The 14,996-nt window shown below is 43.8% G+C and overlaps 1 pseudogene across 1 annotated transcript; it reads left to right on the top strand.

The window, feature by feature from the left end:
- Positions 1-10,538: 10,538 nt before the first annotated feature.
- LOC308521964 (U4/U6 small nuclear ribonucleoprotein Prp3-like) lies at positions 10,539-12,482 on the top strand (annotated as a pseudogene). The gene has a single exon. The product of its transcript is annotated as a U4/U6 small nuclear ribonucleoprotein Prp3-like (transcript).
- Positions 12,483-14,996: the final 2,514 nt, after the last annotated feature.

The following is a 14,996-nucleotide window of genomic DNA, read 5'->3' as shown; positions in this document are numbered from 1 at the left end:
TTAAGGTAAATAAATCTCTCAAAACTGATATTATAAACAAATATATAAAACCTGCTAAGCAAGTTTTATGTAAGCTGCCTAAGAATAAATTTGTTTTTTTGCCCCCATACTCCTTTTGTCCAATTGACTCTCATAGACTTTGATATAACTCTTTTCCCCCTTTCAAATTTAATCATATACCATGACTTCCCACTTATACAAGCTTGAATTGAATTTGAACATGGATGTGAATGATTGAGAATCATGACTCATAATGAGCCCTTCCTGCCCCATTTTGTGCAACCTCACTTGGTGTAAAAAATTCACCCTGCCACCCGAAAGGAAATGTGCTAGCCCCAAGACAATATCAAACCACCACGTACACAGCTGAGAAGAATCATAATCACTGTACATTGGTATTTGACTAGAAGCAAGGCAGCTGTTTTTCAAGTCCGATTTTTTTTAAAGGCAGTGATAAAACAAAGCAGATTATGCAGACATTTAAAGTATGCCTGAAACCTCCCAAAGCAATTTTGCCTGTAAGAGAGCAGTAATACAATAAATATGCCGCCATATAAATATATAGCAGAATGCATTTGAGTAACTTACATAGTCATTCAGAGCAGCAGATAAGAGAAAACTGACAAGCTAAATAATAAGTCTGTACTGAAGATCCTGGGCAAATATTATAAGAAACAGGATTGGGAATTAAGTTTGTCTAATGAAACCTGGTCCAGTGCAAGTTCAATCAGGCAGACCTTGCAAAGATGGGAAGATATTAAAAACAACCCAGCTGCACAGGAAGACTTGAATAAAATAATTTAGTAGAAAAATAAATGTGCCCAGGATGTTGGCATTCTTATTAGATTTGGGGAACAAAATTTTGGTAATTCCCAAATTACTGCAAAGTTCAGCTTATGTGAAAACTATAAACTGCCTCATCTTTGGTACCATTTGACTTTACCAGACCAGTGTTTTGTTCCTCACCCTTATTCTGTTGACCAACTACACCCACTACTCATGCTCAGCTTCCTCAGAAGTAGTTGAGGACATCCCTAAACCATTTGCCAGTCCTCCTCTTACCCCTCCAACCTCACCTCCCAGTTCCCTCTCCTTCCTTCACCCCCTTGCTCATCCCTTCTGCCATCCTGGCCTCCTTGCTGTTCTTTGAACAAATTAGGCCCCCATCCAGCTCTGTTCCCTTGTGGTAGCTATTCCCTCTGAGTATTTCCACATGCCTTGCTCCTTCACCTCCTGTTCAGACAGTATCTTCCTAGTAGATCTTCTCAAATGTCCCTATTTAAAATATTCTCTCTCTCTCTCTCTCTCTCTCTCTCTCTCTCTCTCTCTCTCTTTCTCCCCCCCTCTCAATATAAGTCCCATGAAGGCAAGAGTTTCTGTTGAGTTTGTTTACTATTGTCTTCCCAGTACCTAGAAAATGAGTTGGAAGATAGTAGGCTCTCACTAACATTTGATGAATGACTGAATAGAAGACTGGATGCTACTGTGAAGTTAATTGGGTTATTTTAAATCTCAACTGATAGCATATGAAAAAGTTTGTTTTCACATTGTTTTAGATAACAGTGCCAAGATAAAATGTAGATCAAACCTTATCTTCTTATCTCTCCAACCATAATAGCAATTCATTTGAACAAAGGATTTTAAAAACCTATGTTCACTTTATCCATCTGTCAAAATTATTGAGCCCTAGAGGTTTGGCTCAATGGATAGAGTGTTGGCCTGTGGACCGAAGGGTCCCCGGTGGGCTGGATCCTGAGTAGGGTGTGTGCAAGAGGAAGCTGGTCAATTATTCTCTCTCATCATTGATGTTTCTACCTCTCCCTTCCACTCTGAAATCAATAAAAATATTTTTTAAAAAAATTATTGAGTAGTGGGCAAGAAATAGAAGGAAGATGAAATAAGAATGGCAGAGGTTGGCAGTTGTTGAAGCTGGATGGTGGGTACAATGGAAGCCAATTATACTATTTATGTTGTAAAGGTTTGAAATGTTTCATATACAAAGATCTTTTTTAAACCTATACAGAAGTTTCTTTCCAAACTGAACTAAGAAATTAGAAAAAAAAAAGAACCTTTTCCATTTTCATGGTAGCCTGAAGTCTATTTAATATTTGATATCTTTCTCTATGTTCACATGTGTTAAACTGTGCGCTTTCTTCTGAAAATTTGCTCAGAAACACAGCCACTCAACATCAATAAAAGAATGGAAAACTGGATGCTACTGTGAAGTTAATATGCCTTGGTCCTGGCCCTGGTTCTGGCCCTAGCCCTAGCCCCAGCCCTAGCCCAGTGATGGCGAACCTTTTGAGCTTGGCGTGTCAGCATTTTGAAAAACCCTAACTTAACTCTGGTGCCGTGTCACATACATAAATTTTTTGATATTTGCAACCATATTAAAACAAAGACATATTTTTGATATTTATTTTATATATTTAAATGCCATTTAACAAAGAAAAATCAACCAAAAAAATGAGTTTGTGTGTCACCTCTGACACGCGTGTCATAGGTTCGCCATCACTGCTAGCCCTTGCCCTTGCCCTTGCCCTGACACCTGAGATGATTTAACTTCAGGTGACTCAACTTCATGGCAACTCATTGCTTACAACCGCTTCACCTTTGACTGGGCTGTAAAAGTGGCTTTCCTTGTCTTAAGGGTAATACCCTTTCTGAAAAACTTATTGTGGTATTGATAGGTACTATTGAGAAGTAAGAGACCAAAGTTTTGTTGATGGCCATGGAGCCACGAACAATTTGATACCCTTGTCTATTGTTTTTTTTTAATACTGAGAGGATGAAAGTGCTACGAGGACTAATGGAGGACAGGATAAAGCCTTTGGATATAAGGCTTCACTATAGAATCAAGGTTTTCTTTGTTCTGGCACTAAGGGCTATTGGAGAAAATTTGGATAATAGCTTGGTAGGATCTATCTCAACTTTAACAGGTTCTTTTCCAATATTATTTTATGTTAGTAAAATGTTTAGCCCACAGAGTTCCCAATACATTATCAATATCTTTATTTAGGGTCCTCATTAAATATAATGGAGAAAGGAAACATGTTCTCTGGGACCTGAAAAAAACAGTCTACATGGCATGCATTTAATTTTACAATTTCCATTTGAAAAGATGTGGACATCCTTGGGAGTCTCTGCTTTTGTATTAGTTTTCTGTTGCTGTTCTAAATAACCCACTGTCTTAAAACAACTCCAATTTCTATGGGTTAGAAGGTTAAAAGTCTCACAAGGCTGAAAATCAAGATAGACAATTAGCAGGGGGTTCTAGTGGAGAATCTGTTTCCTTACCTTTTCCAGAGGTTCCCCACATTCCTTGGCAGTGGGCTCTTCCTCCAACCACCTCAGATCTCTGCAGCCCTTCCATAGCTGTGTCTCCGTCTGAATCTCTTCTGTCGCTCTCTCCCTCTTCTCGTTTAAGGACCCTTGTGAATACACTGGGCCCACCTGGACAATCCAGGATACGCTCTACTTTAAGGTCAGCTGATTCACACACTCAGTTCCCTCTGCAAACTTGATTACCATTTGCCTTGTAATCTAAGATAGTCATAAGTTAAGATATGGACTTCCTTGGGGGGAAGCATTGCTCTGCCTACCATACCCTATTACATTTACTGGGGTGATATAGAAGAGAAAGGAATGTTTTTAGTGAAGGGCCCAAGGATTGTAGTTAATGTCTGGGAGCTAGGGAAACTCTTAGGGTTATTTGAATAGTTACCACCTGTGTTGTAGGTTTACACTGAGGAAGAGGCTGAGCAAAGTTGGCAGGATTTAATTAACATAGAAAGTCAGCACCTATCTACCAGGCGCCGGGATTCTCCTTATGACAAACACCACTTCAGTACAACAAATGCAAAGTGAAAGCACACAGCAAACAAAAAGGGATGGAAATAAATGGCCTGATCCCAGCAAGAATACACAGAAAATGGGAACCGATAACAAAATCCAGAAACCAGACTGTGACCAAATAGCGGAGGAACTCCATGCCACGAGAGCAGAGCTCAGGCTCGCTGCTGATTTATCACTTTAGCTCACCAACATGAGCCGCAAGGCACAAAGGGCCTCCCTAGGTACCATCCTTGGGGGAAGGCTGAATTCTGCACCTGTGAGCCTCGTGGAAAACTGTAGCAATAAGCAAAGACCATCTGAATAAAACCAAATCAATTTAATTCAGAGTTTGCTATACAAAGCAATAGTCAGACCAAAAGGGGCAGAGAGGCAGGCAGGAGAATGAAAAAGCCTTCGAGTGAGACAAAGGAAGTCCTCAGCTACGCGTTAATACAAGAGGAACATGGGATGTGGTTGGTTTGGGGAGCATAGTTGCATTTTTGTCTTTTCTTGTTGTTCCTTTTGGGGAAGTGGGAAAAATTCTAGGGAGGCTGGTGGTCATTTGTTAAGTCTTAACTGTTCTTGAAATATAGAGACAGTGGCATAACCTAATAATTAAGATTTCACAAAATTATGGCCCCTGTCCATGACACATTTACCTTTGGCACATGACAAACAGTCCCGTTCCATGGAGATGAAAAGAGAATCAACATCCATCACATCTTTCATGTCTATTGGTGGCACTTCTTTTGGCAATTCCTCCAGAAATGAGGGCTTGCTGGGGTCAGAGCAGCCCCAGGGCCTTCCACTTGGCCCTTCCGACCTGTTCTCCATCATGGTGATATCTCTGATTCCCACAGAAATCAGAAAACCCATTTGTATTACTGAATCTCTTTCAGGCCTTTTAAGCCAACAGAGGATCGCTACCACAAAGCACCTCAAACATTTTCCCTTAACACCATGCTTTAAAAAAAAAAAACCTTCATATAAATTAGCCTATGGTAAAATTCTTTTCATTATACATCATTTTGTTTAAAGTCTCAGAACCTATGGATGGCATTAATTGAAACTTACTTTTCTTTATTTCAAACTGCCAGTTACGTTTACCTTGCCACTTGGTTGTCTCACCCTTTAGCAGTGATTTTCAAACTTTTTCCATCTCATGACATATGTAAACAGATTACTAAAATTCTGTGGCACACCAATAAATCAGGTATACTTCTGATTTATGCACACTTCTGATTTATTCAGCCCTAGCCCTAGCCCTAGGGTGCCAGCTTGATCAGTTTCTGGTAAGAGCTTTCTTCCTGGCTTTTAGATGGCCATCTTCCAACTATGTCCTCACATGGCAAAGAGAAAGAGTGAGTTCTTTGGTATCACTTCTTAGAAGGGCACTAATCTCATTATGAGGGTACCAGCCTCAGGATCTTATCTAAACCTAATTATCTCCCAAAGTCATCATCTCCAAATACCATCATCACATTGTGGATTAGAACTTCACCATATGAATTTGGGAACACAATTCAATACAATGTAAACATCATTGTTAAAACCAAACATGATGAGTTACATCCCTAGTTCAACAAGGCACAGAATCATCTAGTATCTTAAACCTCATCTATCCATATTTTAAATAAAAGCAGTATTTTAAATCTGGTGTGAAATATAGGTTCCTGATGATTTATTGAACACAATTTTATACTTAATGGATAAATTCAGCTTATATCAAATAGCGTACATTACTCAAATTTTAATTTATGATCCTTTTGAGAGCATATGTAATCTCAAAATTGCAAATACCTTATAACATGGAATCAATTTAAATATCTATTCAAAAATACTGTTTAAATTTTATTGGAATATTCCCTTTGATGTGCAAAGAAAATTCAACTTTAGCACATAGTTATCAATATCCTTATTTTTTTTTTCTTAAGCTGAGGCAGTTGGAGAACATTATTAATAGTTTAAGGTTAGACTGGTGAGTTTTCAAAACACCTATCAGGTCAATTAATGAGCACTGCATGCAAATTAATTTTTTAATGTAATTTTTTTTTATTTCTTAAAGTATTACAAAGAGTATTACACATGTCTCCCTTTTTACCCACCCCTTGACATTCCCCCAGCCTCCCCTACCCCCCAGTGTCTTGTGTCCATTGGTTATTCTTATATGCATGCATACAAGTCCTTTGGTTGATCTCTTACCCCGCCCCCAGCCCTCCCCAGGCTTCCCACTGTAGTTTGACAGTCTGTTCAATGCTGTTCTGCTTTTGTATCTATTTTTTGTTCATCAGTTTATAATGGTCTTTATTATCCATAAATGAGTGAGATCATGTGGCATTTTTCTTGGCTTCCCAGGGGCATCGCAGCCTCACAGGGGCTGTTGCAGCCTTGCAGGGGCCGTCTCAGCCTTACAGGGGCTGTTGCAGCCTCGCAGGGGCCATCCCAGCCTCACAGGGACCGTTTCAACCTCACAGGAGCCGTCCCAGCCTCACCGGGGCCGTCCCAGTTTCACAGGGGCCATCTCAAACTCACATGGGCCATCTCAACCTCACAGGGGCTGTCCCAACCTCACCGGGGCCGTGTCTACCTCACCGGGGCCATCTCAACCTCACCGGGGCTATTTCAACCTCACCGGGGCCGTTTCAGCCTCACCGGGGCCGTCGCAGCCTCACAGGGGCCGTCCCAACCTCACCAGGGCTGTCTACACCTCACCGGGGCCGTCTGAACCTCACCGGGGACGTTTCAACCTCACCGGGGCCGTCGCAGCCTCACCGGGGCCGTCCCAGCGTCATGGGGGCCATCCCAGCCTCACGGGGCCATCCCAGCCTCATGGGGGCCGTTTCAACTTCACCGTGGCTGTTTCAACCTCACAGGGGCCGTTTCAGCCTCGCCGGGGCCGTTTCGGCCTTGCTGGTGCCATCTAGGCCTCACCAGGGCCATTTCAACCTCACCGGTGCCGTAGCAGCTTCACAGGGGCCGTCTCAGCCTCACAGGGGCTGTCCCAGCCTCACAGGGGCCATCTCAACCTCACCAGGGCCGTCTCAACCTCACAGGGGCTATCTCGGCCTCACCGGGGCCGCCTCAGCCTCATGGGGGCTGTCTCAGCAACACAAAGTTTGGCATTCTGTCTTTTGTTGGGAGGCTTCTTGCTGGACAAAATCTCCAGGCATTCTTGCTGGCTGAATTTCTGGTATGCTTTCTTGGATTTTGTTTTCTACTTAGTGCACAGACTGCTTGTCTGCCGTCTCCTGGCGTCCCATGTGAGACTGCATCTGGTGGACCTGTTTGTGCATTTGCTGGTACAGCGGTTCCATGTTACCAGCCCAGCCAGGTCCGGTTCTGGCTTCCTCTGAACCTATTCTGCTTCTTGAGTGTGTCCCTTATGGGTGCGAGGAGTTGAAATCTGCAGTTTGTTGGGTTAAGCTGCAAAAGTGCATGTGGTTCCTTTTGTGCCACTGGCACAGCATGGGCGGTGATGTAAATTTTGTAGGGCGGGGTTTCAGGGAATCACCAGGGCAGAGCAAATAGCAATGGCATCTCCGCAACTCCTCGCTTCTCTGCGACTCCGCATCCCCAAGTGCTGGCAAGCAGCTCCATGAGAAAGCCGCCCTTGCTTTCTGACCTGCTGCAAGACCATCCCGCCTCTCCCTGTAGGGGTCTGGGACCTCAGAATCCCACCCCAAACAAACTCAGTGGATTCAAGAGTTTGTAACCCCTTCTTATTGAAAAAAACAAACAAACAAAAAAAAAACGCTTCTTGAGTGTGTCCTTTATGGATGCGAGTTGACATCTGCAGTTTGTTGGGTTATGCTGTAAAAGCGCCGGTAGTTCCTTTTGTGCCTCTGGCACAGCTTGAGCGGGGATATAAATTGAGTAGGGCAGGGTCTCAGGGAGTCACCAGGGCAGAGCAAACAGCAATGGCGTCTCTGAGGCTCCTCGTCTCTCCTCGACTCCATGTCTCCGCATCCCGAGTGCCAGCGAACAGCTCCACGAGAAAGCCACTCTTGCTTTCCGACCCACTGCAAGGCCATCCTGCCTCTGCCCGTAGGGGTCTGGGACCTCAGAATCCCACCCCAAACAAGCTCAGTGGATTTGAGAGTTTGTAACCCCTTTCGACTGAAAAAAACCACGCATCCAGTTGCAGCCCGCCTGGCGCGCAACTCCATACCTCTGTTCTTGGTGCCTCTGCATATCCTACTCAGTCTCAATGCTCTTCTTTCTTTCCTTCCAGTTGTAGAACTTACACTGGGCCAGCTTTCCCATGGTTCTGAATGATAGCTGTTTTGTCTTATAGTGGCATTTTCAATGTTGTTGTGGGAGGCAGCACGCACAGGTCTGTACCTTATGCTGCCATCTTGGTTCTCCCCGCAAATTAATTTGATATCTTACTGTGTGAAGGGAAAGAGACAACTGTTTGGTGTTTCTCATTAGAAACAATACTTCTAGCTTTTCTAGTGGAAATAAGTTTGCTTTCTGACTTTAGAGACTGCCTGTTTTCTTGAGCTCTGCATTATTACTTCTTAAAATTATAGTCATCAATTTTTTTGGTGCTACTTTGAATTATTAGAAAGAATCCTATAACTTGCAATGAACCTGAGTAACTTTAATTAAATCCTTTGTCTTCACAGTACAAAATGACCCTTTCTGTTATTCTTGACCATATACACTCAAACTTAATGATAAAGAGATGGTCTTTGTCTATAAGCACACTACATTTGTGCAAATTTCAATGTCTCTACTAGATCTGATATGCAGCAAATTGCTTAACCTCTGAGTTTCTTTATCCATACAACAGGGGTAATAATTGAACCCATTATACAGAGCTGTTAGAAACATTAAATGTTTTGATATTTCAAAAGTGCTTAGCCTACCACTGAGGCTAATCACTTTTTAGGCATGTAAGCCCTAGCCCTAGCCCTAGCCCTAGCCCAATTTTTTGGAATGCTAAACAGTCTTGAAACAAAAGTCAGTATTGGGTTTTTTATATCTTTTTTTAGATTTCTACAGTCTTCAAAATTCAAAAAATGCATAATTTTATACAAGAAAGTGTGTCTGCCCTACAGCATGTGATCATTCAACATTATTGATGCAGTTTTATAATTTATTAAGCATATGAAGTGTTTTTCAGGGGCTGGGGGAAGTTCTAGCCTTATTATTGGATAAAGACATATCTTCTCAAATAGCTTAGAAGAATATACTACAGATCTCGCCTCCTTGAATGTGATCAATTGAATTTAGAAGAGAGATTAGAGTTTAATGAATCTACTCTGACCTCCAATCCATTTGCCTGCCTCAATTCACCAATTCACTGAAGCCCTAACAAGTAAAAACAAAATATCATCCTTAGCTAATTTAAGTCCCTGATTCCTTGGCCAATTATAACATAGTGGATAATTAGAATAAATATTTTCAAAAAGAACTATTTAACTAGAGTTTTGTAAGGGTTTTCTAGGGTTTACCAGTTATTTTAATTTTCTTTTGCACTTTTCTATTTTCTCCAAATTTTATTTTTTAAAATTATTTATTGTTTAAAATAGTACATATGTCTCCTTTTTCCCTCATTGACCTCTTCCAGCCCACCCCAGCACAGGCCCTCACCCCCCTACTGTCTGTATCCATGGGTTATGCTTATATGCACGCATACAAGTCCTTTGGTTCATCACTAACACCCCCTCCCTCCCGCTCCCCCCACCTTCCCTCTGAGGTTTGACAGTCTATTTGATGCTTCTATGTCTCTGGATCTACTTTTGTTTATCAGTTTATGTTGTTCATTACATTCTACAAATGAATGAGATCATGTGATTCTTATCTTTCTCTGGCTTATTTTCACTTGGCGTAATGCTCTCCAGGTCCATCCATAACTAGAGATTTTTAAGACTGGTGACTAGTGGCTGCCCCCCCCCACCCTATTTTTAAAGAGAGGAAGTGAGAGAAATATTGATGTGGGAGTGAACCACTGGCTGCCTCCTGCACGCCCCCAACCCACGGGGAATCAACCCGCGATCACCACTGCCCCCCAACCCCATGGCAGAGCACTTTGCTCTAACCACTGACCACCTGGCGGGGCGGCCTTGCTCTGTGTAAGGAGAGCGAGCGCCAGGCCATGGGCAGCGGGCTCCGGTCAGCAGTGCAGGGAAGAGCCACCAGGGCAGCGCCAGCGACCAGCGTGGCAGGGCGAACCGACTGGCTCCACGGCGCGTGCGTCATCAGACCTAGCTGAAGCCGAAAGTGATGCACAAGGGCCCTATTTTCCAGCCAGACCCGGCGGCTTCGGTCCTCCCTGACGTCATCATCCTGCGCCGAGGCAGGATATAACCACGCCGGCTCGAGCCAGGTGCAGTTTCTCTTCAGACTCAGGACCGGCTGCGGCGTCCGCGCAGGGTGGCTTCACTCCAATGGGTGATGAAAAGGACTCTTGGAAAGTGAAGACCTTAGATGAGATTCTCCAGGAAAAGAAGCGATGGAAGGAGCAAGAGGAGAAGATAGAGATAAAGCGCTTAAAAAATTCTGATCGGTAACGTTCGGGCTCCGTCTCAGTGGCTGAAGTTTGTGAGGTGCAGTATAGAACTCCATTTGAGCTGTCCTTTTTCTGAAGAGTGGCACTGTTTAAGAGGGAGCTGGATGAGCTAAAACCATGGATAGGGAAGACAGTGAAGAGGGTACTGGGCTTCTCAGAGCCCACAGTCGTCACAGCAGCACTGAACTGTGTGGGGAAGGGCATGGACAAGAAGAAAGCAGCTGACCATCTGAAACCTTTTCTTGATGATTCTACTCTCGGATTTGTGGACAAACTGTTTGAGGCTGTAGAGGAAGGCCGAAGCTCTACACATTCCAAGTCTAGCAGTGACAGGAGCAGAAAACGAGAGCTAAAGGAAGTGTTTGGTGATGGCTCTGAGATCTCCAAGGAATCATCAGGCGTAAAGAAGCCACGGATACCCCGTTCTGAGGAGGTAGAAGAGGAGCCAGAAGTGATCCCTGGGCCTCCTTCAGAGAGCCCTGACATGCTGACTAAGCTCCAGATCAAACAGATGATGGAGGCAGCAAGACGACAAATCAAGGAGAGGAAAAAACAACTGAGCTTCATCAGCCACCCTACACCTCAGCCAAAGACTCCTTCTTCCTCCCACCCAGAGTGACTTCCAATGGGCAACACTATGCAGGCCTCCCAGGCCACCACTTTCATGAATGATGCCATTGAGAAGGCAAGGAAAGCAGCTGAACTACAAGCCCGCATCCAAGCCCAGCTGGCACTGAAGCCAGGGCTCATTGGCAATGCCAATATGGTGGGCCTGGCCAATCTTCATGCCATGGGCATTGCTCCCCCGAAGGTTGAATTAAAAGATCAAACTAAACCTACACCACTGATTCTCGATGAGCAAGGTCACACTGTAGATGCAACAGGCAAGGAGATTGAGCTGACACACCGAATGCCTACTCTGAAGGCCAATATTCGTGCGGTGAAGGGGGAACAATTCAAGCAACAGCTTAAAGAAAAGCCATCAGAAGACATGGAATCCAATACCTTTTGTGACCCCCAAGTTGCAATTGCCCCTTCCCAGCGGCAGAGACGCACTTTTAAATTCCATGACAAGGGCAAATTTGAAAAGATTGCCCAGCAGTTACAGACAAAGGCTCAACTGGAAAAGCTGCAGGCAGAGATCTCACAAGCAGCTCGAAAAATAGGCATCCATACTTCAACTAGGCTGGCTCTCATTGCTCCTAAGAAGGAGTTAAAGGAAGGAGATATTCCTGAAATTGAGTGGTGGGATTCTTATATCATCCTCAATGGCTTTGACCTTACAGAGCAAAATCCCAAGAGAGAAGATTATTTTGGAATCACAAATCTTGTTGAACATCCAGCCCAGCTCAACCCTCCAGTCGACAATGACACACCAGTTACTCTGGGAGTATATCTTACCAAGAAGGAACAGAAGAAACTTCGAAGGCAAACAAGGAGGGAAGCACAGAAGGAGCTACAAGAGAAAGTCGGGCTGGGCCTGATGCCTCCTCTGGAACCCAAAGTGAGAATTTCTAATTTGATGTGAGTATTAGGAACAGAAGCTGTTCAAGACCCCACAAAGGTAGAAGCCCATGTCAGAGCTCAGATGGCAAAAAGACAGAAAGCGCATGAAGAGGCCAACGCTGCCCAAAAACTTATAGCAGAACAGAGAAAGGTTAAGAAAATTAAAAAGCTTAAAGAAGACATTTCACAAGGGGTATACATATCTGTATATAGAGTTCGAAATTTGAGCGACCCAGCCAAGAAGTTCAAGATTGAGGCCAATGCTGGGCAGCTGTACCTGACAGGGATGGTGGTACTGCACAAGGATGTCAACATGGTAGTAGTGGAAGGGGGCCCCAAGTCCCAGAAGAAATTTAAGCGTCTTATGCTGCATCGGATAAAGTGGGATGAACAGACATCTAACACAAAGGGAGATGATGATGAGGAATCCGATGAGGAAGCTATGAAGAAAACCAACAAATGTGTACTAGTCTGGGAGGGTACAGCCAAAGACCGGAGCTTTGGGGAAATGAAGTTCAAATAGTGCCCTACAGAGAACATGGCCCGGGAGCATTTCAAAAAGCATGGGGCTGAACACCACTGGGACCTTGCGCTAAGTGAATCGGTGTTGGAGTCTACTGACTGAGACTACAGCAAGCCCTTGCCTCCACCCTCTTGCCTATGTCTCTTCAGTCCTCTTCCTCATTTTACTTCCCAACCCAGCCCACTTGTGTGTGTGATCTTAGAACTGTGCCAAGCTGACATTGGGACAAAGGGAGAACACATTGCTCTCTTCCCCTGTCAGCCTGGTGCTGCCCTTTACTCCCCTTATGTGTATATGATTAAAGAGTTAAAAAAAAAAAAAAAAAGACTGGTGACTAGCAAACTGTAATGAGTTTGGGTGTGTCTGTTATCCACCTTACATATTTGTTGTAAATAATTACAGGTAAATCATTTTTAAATGCAAGAAGACATTAGTTCAACAAATAAGCTTTTGTCATCATCTAATACCCATTAGGATGGCTACTACCCAAGAAAAACAGAAAATAAAAACTGTTGCTGACAATATGGAGATATTGGAACCCTTGTACACTGTTGGCAGGAATGTAAAATGATACAGTCACTATGGAAAACAGTATGGTGGTTATTTAAAAAATTAAAAACTGAATTACCATATGATTGCTGGATCACATGGTATGGGGAGGGGGGGTGTCTTTCTTCCCAAGACCAGTTCTGAAAAAGAGAACGTGGGGGTTCATGAAATCTTGAGTAGAACACGGCGAGATTTAAGGAAAAATGAAAAAACTGAGACAGAAATAGAGTGAAAGCTGGGCCTGGGTGTGGCGTCTGCCCTCTGATGGAGAGCATCAGCACTGCAAGCAGATTTATTAAATACTTGAATAACAGGAAGTTACATCCCATCTGTGTGGGCCTTGAGTTCCTGGCAACATCATGAGATCCACCCCCTTAACACTGGGCAGGAAGGTCAAACTGAGTGGCGTCCCAATCTCTTGATTAGGTCCGCCCCCAGGGCATGGCTGTGCCTGCGTTCTGAGTTTCAGCCGACATAATTAAAGATGCCCGAGTGTTTACTAGCGGCCCTCAACAACATGGTATATACCCAAAAGAACTGAAAGCACTGTCTTGAAGAGATATTTGTTCACCCATGTTCCTAGCAGCATTATTCACAATAGCCAAAAGGTGGAAGCAACCCAATACCACAAAAGGCTCTAGATTGAGAAAGTCCAGATTAGAGCTTTCAGCTAACTTGACAACTGACACATGCTGTAGTGAGGTCCAACAGATGAATGAATGAACAAAATGTGATATATATATAATAATCTGGCCACTCAGAGTGTATACACACACACACACACACACACTGAGTGGCCAGATTATTATGACCACCTGACATTTGTAGGCAAATTAGCTATTATTTCACGCTGAAGTTGCTAGAGGGCCAGATCATTATAAACAGGGAAGCAGGTTGTTTCCCACAACAGTAGAAGTGATTTTTTTTCTGAAGATATGGGTAAACAATGAGATTTATCAGCCTTTGAACGTGGGAAATATATATACATATATATATACATACACTGAGTGGCCAGATTATTATGACCACCCCATCAGTACTTCGTTGGGCCACCTTTTGCCTTCAATACTGCGGCAATTCTTCTTGGCATTGACTCCACAAGATGTTGAAAGGTGATGCGAGGAATCTGACACCATGCCTGATGAATAGCACTGTCCAGTTCTGTGAGATTTGATGGTTGTGGAACCAGCTGCCTGATGGCTCTTTTAACTTCTCCCACAAATGCTCCATTGGATTGAGATCTGGTGATTGTGGGGGCCACCTAAGCAAGGGAAAGTCTCCCTCATGTTCTTGAAACCACTCCTGCACAATACAAGCACTGTGGCATGGCACATTGCCTTGTTGCAAGAAGCCATCTCCATTGGGATACGCCATCAACATGATAGGATGAATTTGATCAGCAACGATACTTAGGTATGTTGTGCTATTCAGATGTTGTTCCACATGAATTAAAGGGCCCAAATCATGCCAGGAAAACATGCCCCAAACCATAACACTGCTCCCACCAGCTTGAAGGGTTGTATGCTTTCATGCTGTTTCTGCCAAATTCTCACTCTGCCATCTGTATGATGAAACTGGAAATGTGATCCATCGGACCACATGACTTTTTTCCAATGCTCCACTGCCCAATCCTTGTGTTCCTGTGTGAATTGGAGACATTTTATCTTGGTAACTGCAGATAGCAAAGGTGTTTGAAAAGGTCTTTGGCTTCCATATTCCATACGATGCAGTGTACGGCTAATTTGCCTACAAATGTCAGGTGGTCATAATAATCTGGCCACTCAGTATATATCCTATATAATAAAATGCAAATTGACCAAACGGCAGAATGACTGGATGCTATGACTCACACTGCCACCAGGGGAAAGGCACTCAACACAGGAGCTTCCCCCTGGTGGTCAGTGCGCTCCCACAGGGGGAGTGCCACTCAGCCAGAAGCTGAGGGCTCCCGGACTGCTAGAGAGTGCAGGCTGGGCTGAGGGATGCACCCTCCCCCCCCGCCAGTGCAAGAATTTTGGGCACCGGACCTCTAGTGTGTGTGTGTGTGTGTGTGTGTGTGTATCCTAT

Source organism: Myotis nattereri (assembly GCF_964212035.1).
Source record: "Myotis nattereri genome assembly, chromosome: 7".
NCBI classification, from domain to species: Eukaryota; Metazoa; Chordata; class Mammalia; order Chiroptera; family Vespertilionidae; genus Myotis; species Myotis nattereri.
This window is presented reverse-complemented; position numbering and strand designations above follow the sequence as displayed.